Source organism: Jatropha curcas, chromosome 8, assembly GCF_041381405.1.
Source record: "Jatropha curcas cultivar XTBG-Jc1 chromosome 8, XTBG_Jcur_1.0, whole genome shotgun sequence".
NCBI classification, from domain to species: Eukaryota; Viridiplantae; Streptophyta; class Magnoliopsida; order Malpighiales; family Euphorbiaceae; genus Jatropha; species Jatropha curcas.
The window spans coordinates 8,476,411-8,491,442 of NC_143158.1; the positions used below are offsets into that span (position 1 = coordinate 8,476,411).

Genomic DNA, 15,032 nt, shown 5'->3' on the forward strand with positions numbered 1-15,032 from the left:
TGGGTGCTCGTGAAGAAAGTTCTGATGATGAGGAAGTTGAGGATGCTAGTGACACAAACATGGAGAAGGGTAATCCGACTCCTTTCCCTGCTTTTGGTACTTCTTCCAGTGCAGGTACTTCTGGAGCTGGTCCTTTTCAGGGAGCATTGAACTTGTCCAATGATGAAGTTCTTGTACGGATGATGTCCAGAATGAACATGTTTGATACTCGCCTTAACGGAATGTAGTCCATGATCGCTAACCGGTTCCAATCAATCGAGATTATGCATGGGAGCCTCGACTCTCGTATGGACACCATGCAAGGCCAATATCATGGAATTGCTAGCCAGCTCTAAACAGTAATCCAAATGCTGCAGCCACATCCACCTCCACCACCTGAATATTAGCTATGTTTGGTTCTTTTTCAATTGTTTTCTATTTTAATTTCTATTCTTATTTATGTGTTTTAAATACTTTGAATATTATATTTTCTTGTTTTCTATTGTCTTCTCTTTCATAGCTTTCCTAATTTCCAGCACCCAACTCTTATCATATTTCTCTTTCAAACTTATTGTATTTTTTTAATACAATGATGGTAATGATCTCTGCACTCTCATATTCTTTTATTACATGATTGATCATATGATATGAGGAATTGACTTAAAAGCTCATTAGGGACAATGTGCTAGACTAAGTGGGGGAAGGGAAATTTTAGTTAAAAATTTTATTTTTTCTTTTGTTTCATTAGTTTAATATGGTTGGAATAATTATGAGCAAGTTAAAAATTATCACAATTCATTAACTTGCGATGAAGTTAGTTGTTCTTCAAAGTTAATTATTTTTAGCTTTAATTTTAATTTTTAACTTAACATGATTCTTTGGTTTAACTATTCGTTTCTAAGATTATAAACACTAACTTTTGTGAATTTTATGATATATAGGTATGTTTTAATCTAAAATTATTTAACCTTGGCATTCCTAGAATAAATTAAAATTCCCTTTGAGGCAAAATTTTAAATGCTTACATTTAAGAAAGAGATGATTTAGGCACTCTTTTGTTGAACTTCATATTTAGCCTAGGCCACCTAAGTTAAAATATGACTTTTGCAACCAATTTGAAGCCTATAACTAAAATTTTTCTTGTTTACCCTTATTAAACCTAGCCATTAAACCAATTTCAATTTTTACCCTTAGTGAAATAATGTATAATTGAAGGATTTGATTTTTATTAAAACATAGAAATAAAAGGGAGAAAATTACATTAATCCTAGCAAGTGGAGCAATTAGAAAACTCAGAGAAACACCCCATAAAAGAAGCAATTAATCAAGAATTCAAGTTTGGACAATTAAAGCAAGGAAGAAATTATCAAAATATTATGAAGAGACCTTGCCAAAGCATCTCTAATTTTGAGCTAGTGAAGAACTTCAAGATTAATCTCCCTTTATAAATAAAAATTTATTTTTATATAATGAAAATCTTGATATTATGCATTCTCTGTGCTTTTTGTCTATCTTTTTATCCTTTTTCTTTGTTTAGCTAAAATTATGCCTCTAAAATCCCATTACAACCATAATAAAGAACTTTTGATCTTTCTAATTGTATGCATTTCAATTGTGGAGAATGGATGACTAATTTTGCCTATTGGAATGTTGAACTTATATTGTTAAAACATCTTATTTAAAGGTTAAAAATTTTAGTGAAAATTCATATTCTATTTGTCATAGGTTGAATAAATATTGGTGTTGGAAATCTTATTAACTTCTGTTTAAATTAAGGGATGTGTTTTGTTAAAAATTGAATTTTTTCTAGAATATAATTAACATAGGAAACACTTGATTTATTCTCATGTTAATGACTTTTGATACTTTTGAAATTGTGAATAATTATCCCCAACCATATTAAGCTAGCATTGTTAGCTTGTTTAGCTTGTAGTTTTCTTTAGTTTTTAGTTTTGTTGCCTGAGGACAAGCAATGGTTTAAGTTTGGAGAATTTTGACATATGGTACTTTTATAGTATTTTTAATATAATTTTTATTAAGATTTTTAGTATTTTTAATTACTTTAATTAGTTTTTATTTAGTTTTAATTTTGTTTTTGTTCAAAGCTTCCTTGAATCATAATTCGCTTGATCTTAAGGAAATTTGTAGGATTTTGTAACAAAAAAGAGCAAAATAAAGCAAAACACTCAGGCTCTGGCACGCCCTAGCCGTGCTCCTCAGCACGCCCATGCTGGATTCAAGGAAAATCAAGTGGAGACTCAGACTCTAGCATGCCCAAGCTGTGCTAAATGGCACGCCTGTGCCAGAAAAGGACATCAACCCAAGGCGTGTTTGCTTAAGCACGGTCCATGTTGCATCTCATCCTAGAAACTCAGAGCCTAGCACGCCCTAGCCATGCTATGTGGCACGCCCATGTCACAAATCCTTATCTAGGCGTGCCCTTGAGCACGACCCTTGCTGAACCTTCATTAGAACTCAGGCTCCGACACGCCCTGACCATGCCGCACAGCATACCCGTGCTGCGAATCAAGTGTTGTCTTGGGTCGAGAACGCCAACCAGTCCCTATCACTTACATGGGCCCACCTGAGATATTTTCCTGGCATGCAAATCAAGTTTTAATCCTATTTAGGCGTATGGAAGAGTCCTAATTGAGAACAAATCCAAAGCCTAAACAGTTTCCTACTTCCAAAAAAATTTCTTAGTTAATGAGGACTCTATTTCCTAAATGGAGTCGGATTTTCTCCCAGGGAAACTATATAAAGAGAGGAGCCATTCATTGTAAAGGGATCTGGAGTTTTAATAATTTTTGTTCTACTGTTCTTCTCTCTCTCTAAGATTTCAAGTGCTCAAAATTTGTGCCAAGATTCAAGGAAGCCGTCCAGAATTAATTGTTGACTAATTTTTATCTCTAAACTCTTAATCTTGTTTTATTCTTTCATTATTCTGAATGATTATGGAATTTTATTCAAGTATTATTGAGTTTTTTTTAATCACTATGTCGAACTAAACTCTCATATTAGGGATCTGATGTAGCTTAATTTCTTTTCCAATTTATGATATTAGATTTGTTTTTCTTTATTCAAAGTATAATTTATTATTAAGCTTAATGCTTCTAGGTAAAGTTTCTCCCCTGGATTGATTTATTTCATTAATCACTATCGGGAGAAGGGTTTTTGATATGAAAAAGGTAATAAATTACATGAGAATAATAACTTGATGCGGAAGCTATATGGTTTGACTTAAGTTAATGACCTTAGGTTATGAATTCACAAAACAAACCATAAGACTTAATGATTTAACTCATGTTTGATTGCACTATCGGAAGATAGGTAATTAGACCGGGTTAAAATAGCTAACAATACATCGGGAGAGCTTGTTAGTGAGTTTAGGGTTGCTTTCCCTTCTTGAACAATTAAAATTGATTAACGAACTAATAAAATAAATTGGATAGAATTAAGTAAAGTCAAAATCCTTAATAGCTTTTAATCCTTGGTTTCTTTTACTCAAAATTGCCTTGCTTGATTTCTTTTCATTCTTTTTTATTTGTTAAAGTTAATTTCTTAAAATAATTCCCCTTGTTGGCGTTTAAATAATAGTAGGTTAACATAATTTTTGTACTTGGTATACAATCCTCTTGGGAATGATACTCTATTCACTCTTTATTATTTGTTGCGATTTCGTACACTTGCGAAAATCACTGTCATACTTGCTTTATAGTATCGCATCATGTTCTCATCTTAAAACTGTTTTTATTTAACAAAGGATTAAACATTAGGGAAATTAATTGATTATTTTAAGACCAAAAACCTACTCTTAGATCCTTCTTGATTTTTATGATTGGAGGATTTTATCAATTTGGACAAATTTCTGCTGTCAAAATTAGGATTTTCCTTAAATTAAAAAATGTAAGTGGTGACTCTTTTTCAAAGAAAGTAATCATATTATATAAGCTTTCACACCATGAATCCAATTTAAAATGAGTGTTTCGGTTCCATTTTTTAACGGATTAGACTAGGCGCTCGGTCGAGGCCTTAGATATATGAAGTAATCTTATTATCTACTGGTATTGAACTATGATTCTAAAATATATTAAAATTAGGTGTGCACCGAGTATATTTCTCGTGCATGTCTTTTTTCTAGCAGAGCTGCTAACACCTCTAAAAATCATATTAATGGTACTAAGGGTTTCAGATCTATCAATTGTTCTTGCTTCTTTGATGATTCGGCTAGGGATTCCTTTTGATCTTCTTGTTTTGTGTCTCTCCGAACAAACTTCTTTAATACTTCTCTTTGAATTAAACGCTTTATCTCCTTCTTGAGTTGCCAGCAATGATCGATGTTGTGCCCCACGTCTTTGTGAAATTTTCAATATTTGCTTTTATCTCTAAGTGCTGTTGATTGTTCCTTTAGTTTTCTCAAGTAATTGAAGGGGATATCCACCTTGTTTTCTTTTAAACATCGCAAAATATCTGTTCCACTTTTGACTAGGGGAGTGAAATCTTCATCCCTTACTACCGAGCTGTTGCTTCAAGAGTAGGGGGTTCTTATAGAGTAAATAGTAGGGGGTTCTTATAGAGTAACTTGGCCCAGATCTGTTCGACCTATTAATTCTTATGGGCGAACGTCTTCCAAATTTGTCTGAACGCCTTTTGTATTATATGTCTTTAGATTAAGCTTGCTGAGCATTCCAAGATTCGTCCAGCCTTGTGAAGTTATTTTCTTGGGCCATTAACTCTGCAAAAGAATAGGGCGGTCAATATTCGGTGAATAAAAAAGCTTATTATACTTACAGTTTGTTGCCATGACACTTGTGACCACTTTTGTGTTAAGGTCTTCTATTTTCATAACGAGCTTTTGAAACTGGGTTATGTAGTCTCGAAGTGACTCAGCATCTGTGCTCTTTAGGTCTATCATATCAGAAGATATCTTCTTGCTCGGAATATGACAGCGTTTTTCGCAAGTGTACGAAATCGCAACAAGTAATATAGAGTAAGAGAGTATCGTATCCACAGGGATTGTTTATCAAGTACCAAAATTATGTTAACCTATTATTATTTAGACGACGATAAGAGAGATTCACTGTAAGGTAAATAGAATCTTAAAGTAAAAAAATAGAAGAGATCAAACATAAAATTTAAGTGAAAAGAAATCAGGGGATTAAGCTACTAGGGAATTTGATTTCACTTAATTCTATCCAGCTTATTCTATTAGTTCATTAATCAATTTTAATTGTTCAAGTAGGAGAAACAACCCTAAAGTCACTAACAAGCTCTCCCGATTTATTGTTAGCAATTCTAATCTAGTTTAATTACCTATCTTTAATAGTGAAATTAAACATAAATCAGATTATTAGGTTTTATGGTTGTTCTGCGAGTTCACAACTTAATAAGTTATTAACTTATGAAAACCTCCCTTGAGTCAAACCATATAGCTTCCGCATCAAGTTATTATTCTCAAGTAAATTATTATCTTTTTCATATCAATAACCCTTCTCCCGAATGTAGTTATTGAAATAACCCAATCCAGGGGAAATTTTCTGCCTGGAAGCATTAAGCACAATAATAATTTATAACGAGAACAAAGAACAACAAATCTAATATTATAAACTGGAATCGAATTAAGTTACATCAAACCCCTAGTATAAGAGTTTAGCTGGACATAGTAATTAAATTAAACTCAATCATGCTTGGAACATTCATCATATTTAAAGACAATAATAAAAGAAAGAAACAAGATGAAAAGTTTAGAATGAAAACTGTATCACAACTATGTTGATGGCTTCCTTGAATCTTGGCACGATTATTTGATGCTTGAAATCTTCAAGAGAGAAAAAGAATTATGTAAAGAAATTGCCTAAAAACCGAGAGATCCTTTGCTATGAGAAGTTCCTCTCTTTATATAGAGTTCCTGAAGGCAAGTCTGATTCCTTTTAGGAAATAGAATCCTTATTTAATGCAAAATCCTTTATAGGAGATCATGACTGTTTAGACTTTTGATTTCTTCTTGATTAGGACTCCTTTTTCTCCTAGAATAGGTCCAGGTCTTGTTTAGTGTGTTTAGGAAACTCCCTGAAGTCGGCCCATGTGAGAAAAGGCTTGATTTGCATATTAAATTTACGCTGGTTCCGCCTGTGCAGCACGGGCGTGCTTCCTGGCACGGGCTGGGTGTGCTAGGCAGCACGGGCTAGCGAAGCATTGAGGCACGGGCGTGCCACTTAGCACGGCAAGGGCGTGCTTTTCTCTGGAAGTCTGCCTAGAGCTGTCACGGGCGTGCTATGCTTGACACGCCCTGGTCCCATTATAGCACGGCCGTGCCTTTTGGCACACCCTGGCCGTGCTTTCTTCTGTCTCTTCTTTGGTTTCCTTGGCTTCTAGCACGGTTGTGCTTTTTAACACGGCCTGGGCGTGCTAAAGGCTAAGTGCCTTGTATTATAAAGTTCTTTTCTGCGCCAAATTTCTGCAATTTTCTCTTAGATCAAGCGGATTAAAGATCAAGGAAGCTTTTGAATATAATTATACTAAAAGTGATTTAAAATCAAATTAAAGCAATAAAAATTTACTAGAATTCAAATAAAAACTATATTAAAACACTATAGAATTAACATCTATCAAAATTCCCCAAACTTAAACCATTGCTTGTCCTCAAGCAACAAAACTAAAAGAAAATAATTTGACGACACTGGCTTACCATGGTTGGAGATGATCTCAATAAACTTTTCAAGATATCCTGATTAGTAAATAAGTGGATAGACTCAATTGTTCTCCATACTATTCACATTTAAGCTTGACTTTTATTTCTAGAAGGAAACACGTTCATTGAGTAAAATACAAGTTTAGAGAGATTATCAACACTAATACTTATTCAAATTATGATAAACAGGACATGAGTTATCTAAAGCATTTAAAAATAAGATAATTGATAAAAGTGGCATTCCCATATGCAGAATTAGTCATCCTTTCTCCACGATTTAAATGCATACGATTAAAAGATCAGAAGGTCTTTATTTTGGGTTGTAATGGGGCTTTCTTGGTGTAAATTTTGCTTAATCAAAGAAAGGGATAAAATGTAGTCAAAGAGTACAAAAGAATGTATAACATTCTAGATTCTATTTTAATTAAACTTTTTCTAGTTCTAGGGAGTGTTTTGTTTTTGAAATTTTCTTACTAGCTAGAGGCATTTTGGACAAGGTCTTTTCTTAATATTTTTGCACTTTTCTTCCTTGCCTTTTCTATTTTTCTTGAATTCTTTTGATTGCTTTTCATGTGCCTCTTTCTTGATTCTTTCTTCTTTTCTTTATTTGCTAGTTTTAATTGATGAATTCTCCCTCTTTTGTTGCTACATTCTAATTAACAATCGAATCTTTCAATCATACAATCCTTTGCACTTAGGGTAGGAAATTTGAATTTGGCTTTAATGGCTTGGTTTATTGAGGGTGAAGAAGAAAATTTTACGGTTTTAAGGCTTCAAGTTGGTTTCAAGAGTCATATTTTTAATTTAGGTGGTCTAGGCTTTAATATAGGTTTCAACAAAAACTGCCTAAATCATCTCTTTCAAAATGTAAACATTTAAATTTTTCGCCTTGAAGGGAGTTCTAATTTTTGTTCTAGGAATGCCGAGGTTTAAAATACTTTTAGAGTAAAACACACCTATACATCATAACTCTTAAAAAAAATCAGTGTTTAAAAATCTAGAAACAAGTAATTTAGATCAATAAACATGTTTAAATCAAAATTTCAAATTCAAAACTTAAATATGCTAGAATTGAGAATCAATTATGTTTGACACTTATTACTGGACATGAACACCTTCAAGCTTGCTTGTAATCATTCCAACCATGTTAAACAAAACAAAAATATTTAGCTAAAATTCCCTTCCCCCAATTCAATTAATCACATTGTCCCCAATGTGAATAAATTCCCCAAACTTATTGCATTGCTTACAAAGAAAGCAGTAAGAGAGAAGAAGAAAAACTTACCAACATTGTATTGATCAATACAATAGAAAGGTTGTGGAATGTGTCTTAGCTAAAGAAGCAACTAAACATTAAGAACAAAAACTACTAAAAGGTTATAAAAATCCCAATAACAAATAAATAAAACGAAAGTGAAAACAACCAACACAATGTATTAGAACAAAATAAACCGAAATAAAAGAGAAGTGAGAAATCAGTCAATTTTCTGGTGGTGGGGGTGGTTGCAGAAGCTGGAGGATGGTTTGGAGTTGGCTTTGCATGGTGTCCATCCTAGAGTCAAGACTGCCATTCATGATCTCAATGGATTGGAAACGGTCTGAGATCATTGTTTCCATCCCGTTAAGGCGCGTGTCAAAGAGGTCCATTCGAGACATCATCCTTGCAAGGACTTCATCATTTGACATGTTGGAGGTGCCTTGGAACGATGGACCAACACCGGATGTACCTGCACCAAAAGAAGAAGTAAAAGGTGGAGGGATATCCTCCTCCATGTCATCACCGCCTGCTGCCTCGACTCCCGCCTCATCAGTATCGATATCTGGAGCACCCACTACTCGGTACGCATCTCCGACTTTTTCAACTAATTTCATGTGGATCATAACATCCAAATCTAGTCGGGTGCCATTCCCCCCTCCAATACTATCATAAATTGGCCTAGCCGGGTTCCAAACCTGTAGATATCTAGCAATTCGGGTCACAAAACACCCCATCATTATAGCTCCTTTGTCGGCTCGAGCCACCTTTGCAAATCTCTGGCAGAGCCAGTACCCAACATTCAACAAGATTCCGTTTTCAATTGCCCATAGAAAATATAGCTCATTCAAACTTAAGACCCCATCACTTTCACTCCTTCCAAATATAGTATTCGACAAAAATTTATGCATGTACCGCAAGGAAGGTTTTTTCAATTTGGACGCCTTCGAATATCTAGGATTATAATTTACTTCACCTGTAAATTCTCGCCAAGTATTGCGTGCACTAAAATCACTAGATATTTGAATTTGACTATTTTCTGTGGGGAATCCGAAAATTTGGCTAACCTCATTCACAGACAGTTCAAAATCCTGACTAAGAAGCCTAAATCGAATTTTGCTTGGTGGAGATGTAGGCAAAAACCGGATAAAAGAAGAATAAGAACTTAAAAATTCCAGAGTTAATGGAGCATAAACTAAGTCCTTCATTTCAAGAAACTGTCCCCACCCTATTCGCCTAAGAGGTTCTAACACAATATCTCTAAGACCCACTTGTGCTAAAGCAGTCTCATCAATAAATCTATTCGGTAAAATAGGCCGAAGAGATAATTTTGTGTACCTTTCTTGTTGAGCGGATGAAGCGAAATCGAACGGAAGTGCAGGAGGTGAAGGAGGTTGAGGATTCGTGGTGGATCGCGCAGTTGGGCGTTTTCGAGCGGCAACTGAGGATGCGGGTCTGCTACGTTTGTATCTAGGAGGCATGGTTGGAGATGATTATTTGGAAATTTGGTGTGGAGGGTGTTTGATTTGAGAGAGAAAGGAAAAAAAAAAAAAAAGAGAAAGTTTGAGAGAGAGGAGGTGACGGCTAGGGCGTGCGAGATGGAAAGTGGGGCGGTTGGAGGCGTGCTCTTTAAATAGGGGCGCCAATAAATGAGGGTGTCTGATCGTGGCACGGCCGTGCTGATAAGCACGGCCTGGGCATGCTCTCTAAATAGGGGCGCCAATAAATGAGGGTGTCTGATCGTGGCACGGCCGTGCTGATAAGCACGGCCTGGGCGTGCTCTCCTCTGACCTGCAAAACGAAAGAAAGGGCGTACCTGGCACGGGCGTGCTGACAAGCACGCCATGGGCGTGCTCTTTTCTGACCTTCAAGTGCGATTGTCCCTTTTCAATGGCACGGGCGTGCCAGTTAGCACGGCCCGGGCTTGCTTGTTTCTGACTCTCAAGTATCATCACCTTGAAAAACCGCACGGGCGTGCTGCTGGGCATGCTTGGGCGTGCAGGATCCTCACCCCATGGCACGGGCGTGCTTCCTAGCACGGCTAGGGCGTGCTCTTTTCTGGATTTCCACTTTTTCCTAAAAACTCTAACTAAAACAAAACAACAATTATGGAGAAAATTTGGGGGTTTTTGCAAATAAAACATAAATCAAAACGCATGAATGGAATCAAACATAAAGCAAAACACATAACAAAAATTAGATGGGTTGTCTCCCACAAGCACTTTTGTTTAACGTCGTTAAGTTCGACGCACTTATCCTAGTTTAGGCTAAGCAAGACCGATCGCACTCTTGATGGGTTCGAAGTTGTCATTATGATAGCTTTTCAGACGTTGAGCATTCACCTTGAAACTTCGATTTGTCTTACCATCCACTATTTCAATTGCACCATGAGGAAAGATTTCCTTGATTGTGAATGGTCCAGACCATCTAGAGCGCAACTTACCAGGGAATAACCGGAGCCTAGAGTTATAGAGCAATACCTGCTGGCCTACCTTCAGATCCCTCATGATAATGCGCTTATCGTACCATTGTTTGGTGCGATCTTTGTATATTTTGGCATTTTCATAAGCATGGAGGCGCATTTCATCCATCATGTTTAACTGTAACAATCGCTTTTGACCAACTTCCTTTGTATTGAAGTTAAGAAATTGAATGGCCCAAAACGCCTTATGTTCTAACTCTACAGGAAGATGACAAGCCTTACCATACACCATGCGATATGGAGACATACCTATAGGCGTTTTGAATGCCATTCTGTAGGCCCATAGAGCATCGTCTAGCTTTTTGGACCAATCCTTTCGTGATTGTCCAACAGTGATTTCGATTATCTTCTTGATTTCCCGGTTAGTGACTTCTACTTGTCCACTTGTTTGAGGGTGATATGGAGTACCTACACGATGAGTGACACCATATTTTGCAAGAAGGGAATCTAAATATTTATTGCAAAAATGCTTACCCCCGTCCGTGATTATTGCTCTAGGAGTGCCATGCCTTGTAAAAATGTTCTTCTTGATGAAGCTCATTACACTTTTGGCATCGTTATTTGGAAGAGCGACAGCCTCTGCCCATTTTGACACATAATCCACCGCCACTAGAATGTATTGATTTGAATATGATGGCGGAAAAGGTCCCATGAAGTCCAGACCCCATACGTCGAAGATTTCGACTTCAAGGATGCTATTTAGGGGCATCTCATGTCTCTTCGAAATATTACCTAACCTTTGACAACGATCACAAAGACGAACATAGTTATAAGCATCTTTAAAGAGATTAGGCCAATACAAACCACTTTCTAGTATACGCGCAGCTGTTTTGCTTGCTCCAAAGTGACCTCCACATTCCATTGAATGGCAAAATTTAAGGACACTTTCTATTTCAGTCTCCGGTATACATCTTCTAAAAAGCTGATCACTGCAATACTTGAACAAAAATGGCTCCTCCCAATAGTAGAATTTGATATCATGAAAAAAATTTTTTCTTTGTTGATAAGAAAAATTGGGAGGAGGAATTTTGCAAACAAGATAATTAACTATGTCAGCGTACCAGGGGGTTTGAGCATTTGCTACTAGAAGAAGTTGCTCATGAGGAAAGCTTTCATTGATTTGTAGCTCGCTTGTATCTTCTTCCCCCAATTCAAGTCTGGAAAGATGGTCAGCAACGAGGTTCTCGGTCCCCTTTTTGTCGCGAATTTCTAGGTCAAATTCTTGCAGTAAAAGTATCCAACGAATGAGTCTTGGCTTTGCATCTTTCTTTTCCAGCAAGTATTTGATGGCGGAGTGATCTGTGTAGACGATTGTTTTAGCTCCAATTAGATATGCCCTGAATTTGTCAAAAGCAAAAACAATAGCCAACAATTCTTTTTCCGTAGTTGCATAGTTTAATTGCGCATCATTCAATGTGCGACTTGCATAATAAATAACATGCAACTTCTTGTCTTTTCTCTGTCCAAGAACAGCTCCTACGGCATGATCACTAGCATCACACATAAGCTCGAAAGGTAAAGTCCAATCTGGCGTAGTGATGATCGGGGCTGAGATTAACTCCTTCTTTAATCTGTTAAAAGCATCTAAACATTCTTTATCAAAATCAAATGGAGCATCTTTAACTAACAAATTGCAAAGAGGTTTAGTGATGTTTGAGAAGTCCTTTATGAATCTCCTGTAAAACCCTGCATGCCCAAGAAAACTTCTTATACCTTTTACTGTGTTAGGAGGAGGTAGTTTTTCAATTACCTCGATTTTTGCTTTGTCTACTTCAATCCCTTTTTGAGAGATTTTATGCCCTAAGACTATGCCTTCACTCACCATGAAGTGACATTTTTCCCAATTTAACACAAGGTTAGTATCTTCACATCGTTGCATTACTAAAGATAAGTTATGAAGACATGCATCGAAGGAAGAACCAAACACAGAAAAGTCATCCATGAATACCTCAATAAATTTTTCCACCATATCAGAAAAGATGGACATCATGCACCTTTGAAAGGTTGCAGGGGCATTGCATAGCCCAAAAGGCATTCTCCTGTAGGCAAAAGTGCCATAAGGACAGGTGAATGTGGTTTTCTCTTGGTCTTCAGGGGCTATAGGTATTTGGAAGTACCTTGAGTAGCCATCTAGAAAACAATAGAAAGGATAACCTGCAAGTCTCTCAAGAATTTGATCAATAAAGGGAAGGGGAAAATGGTCCTTGCGTGTTGCTTTATTTAGTTTTCTATAGTCTATGCATACACGCCAACCTGTGACTGTTCTTGTGGGGATGAGTTCATTGTTTTCATTAGAGATAACAGTCATACCTCCCTTCTTTGGAACAACTTGGACAGGACTTACCCAATTACTGTCTGAAATCGGATAAATGATACCGGCATCTAGGAGTTTGATGATTTCAGCCTTGACTATCTCCTTCATGTTAGGATTCAATCGCCTCTGGTGCTCGATTGAAGGTTTGTAGTCTTCTTCCATCAAGATCTTATGCATGCACACGCTTGGACTTATTCCTTGTAGATCCGAGATATGCCACCCTAATGCTTTCTTGTGCCTATTTAGAACCTGCAACAACCTTTTCTCTTGATCAAGTGTTAAGTGAGAAGAAATAATAACAGGAAAAGAATGGTTCTCACCCAAGAATGCATGTTTTAAATGAGGCGGAAGTTGTTTCAGTTCAGGCTTAGGAAATTCCTTTTCTTTTTCATTCAGGGTGCTTGGTTCATTAATGTTATTTTCGACATGCAAAGTGTTCTCCACACATTCATCAACAACATCAATTCTAAAACAGTCTCCATAGTCCATAGGAAGTTTACACGATTTAAGTACATCAAAAACAATTTCTTCCTGTCCAACTCTTAGAGTCAACTTACCCTCATAAACATCAATTAATGCTCTTGCAGTTGCAAGAAAAGGCCTTCCCAGAATTAGAGATCCTTCCCTGTCTTCATCAATGTCAAGAATAACAAAATCAACAGGAAAAATGAATGTACCTACCTTTACAAGCACGTCTTCTACAATTCCTCTAGGATATTTAATTGAACGATCTGCTAGTTGTAAGGACATCCTTGTTGGCTTGAGTTCTCCCATACCTAGCATCTTAAAAACTTCATAGGACATAAGATTGATGCTAGCACCTAAATCTGCCAAAGCTTTTTCAAAGTCAAGATTACCAATGTTACAAGGGATAGAAAAACTTCCTGGATCTTTTAACTTTGGAGGCAGTTTGTTTTGGATAATCGCACTGCACTCCTCGGTTAACATTACCGTTCCTTGATCATCAATTTTTTGTTTCTTGCTCAAGATATCTTTTAGGAATTTAGCATAGCTAGGCATTTGAGCAAGAGCTTCAGCAAAAGGAATATTGATTTGGAGCTTCTTAAACACATCCAGAAACTTAAGGAAGCTCTTGTCATCTTGTGCTTTCTTTAATCTTTGTGGAAAGGGAACAGGGGGAACATATGGTTTTACCTTTTCTTTTTCCTCTAAGTCAATGATAGGCACCTTTGTTTGTTCTTTTTCCTCTTTTTCTTTCCTTGGTGGTTCATCTAATTGTTTGCCACTTCTCAAGGTAATAGCCTGCACTTGTTCTTTTGGATTCTTTTCAGTGTTGCTAGGTAACGTACCTTGAGGTTGAGATGCCATCATGTTTGCAAATTGTCCCAATTGGATCTCCAAATTTCTTATTGCGGCCTGCTGAATTTTATGGTTCTCTCTAGTTTCATTCATGAACTCCATGTGTGATTTGGAAAGAGCAGTGAGGAGGTCGTCATGAGATTTCTTTTCCGGAGGATGGAAACCAGGTGGTGCATTCAAGGCATTGTTAGGATTACCATAAGATAGATTAGGATGATTCCTGAATCTGTTATCATATGAATTTGAATAAGGGTAATTCTTTCTTCCTTGATTCATCACATAGTTCACTTGCTCTAAAGTTTGTGGATTTAAAGAGTCCATAATGCATTCTCCAATTCCATGTTGTCCATTGCACCTATCACAAACTTGCATAACAGAATTTACAGGATTAGTGGTTAACATGTCCAATTTCCTTACCATGTTATCTACCTTGGCATTAAGTGCTGTAATAGCGTCTATTTCATAGACTCCTGCAGTTCTTCTCCTTTCGGTATTGTTTTGGTAATGGCTATTGCTTGCCATTTCCTCTATCAACTCATATGCTTCATCAATTCCTTTCTTTTCAAAGGATCCACCTGCAGCTGCATCTAAGGTAATTTTTATGTTAGGAGATAATGCATTATAGAACGTTTGTACCTGTAACCACTTGGGCAAACTGTGATGTGGGCACTTTCTTAACAAGTCTTTGAATCTTTCCCAAGCTTCATACAAGCTCTCTTGATCATGATGAGCGAATGTCATTATCTCATTGCGCAACTTGGTGGTTTTTGAGGATGGAAAGAATTTAGCCAGGAATTTTTGAGCTAATTCATCCCATGTTGTGAAACTTCCAGCGGGACACGATTGTAACCAAGATCTCGCTTTATCCCTAAGAGTGAATGGGAAAAGTCTTAATTTGATTGCATCTTCAGAAACACCGTTTTGCTTGAATGTGTCACAAATTTCCAAAAAATTGGTGATGTGAGCATTAGGATCTTCACTAGGCAAGCCC

General features: G+C 36.7%; 1 non-coding gene across 1 annotated transcript; it reads left to right on the plus strand.

The window, feature by feature from the left end:
* Positions 1 to 14,694: 14,694 nt before the first annotated feature.
* On the plus strand, positions 14,695 to 14,800 carry LOC149494138 (small nucleolar RNA R71). Its single transcript, XR_016322330.1, has one exon. It is a non-coding gene; the product is annotated as a small nucleolar RNA R71 (small nucleolar RNA).
* The last annotated feature ends 232 nt before the right edge of the window (positions 14,801 to 15,032 follow it).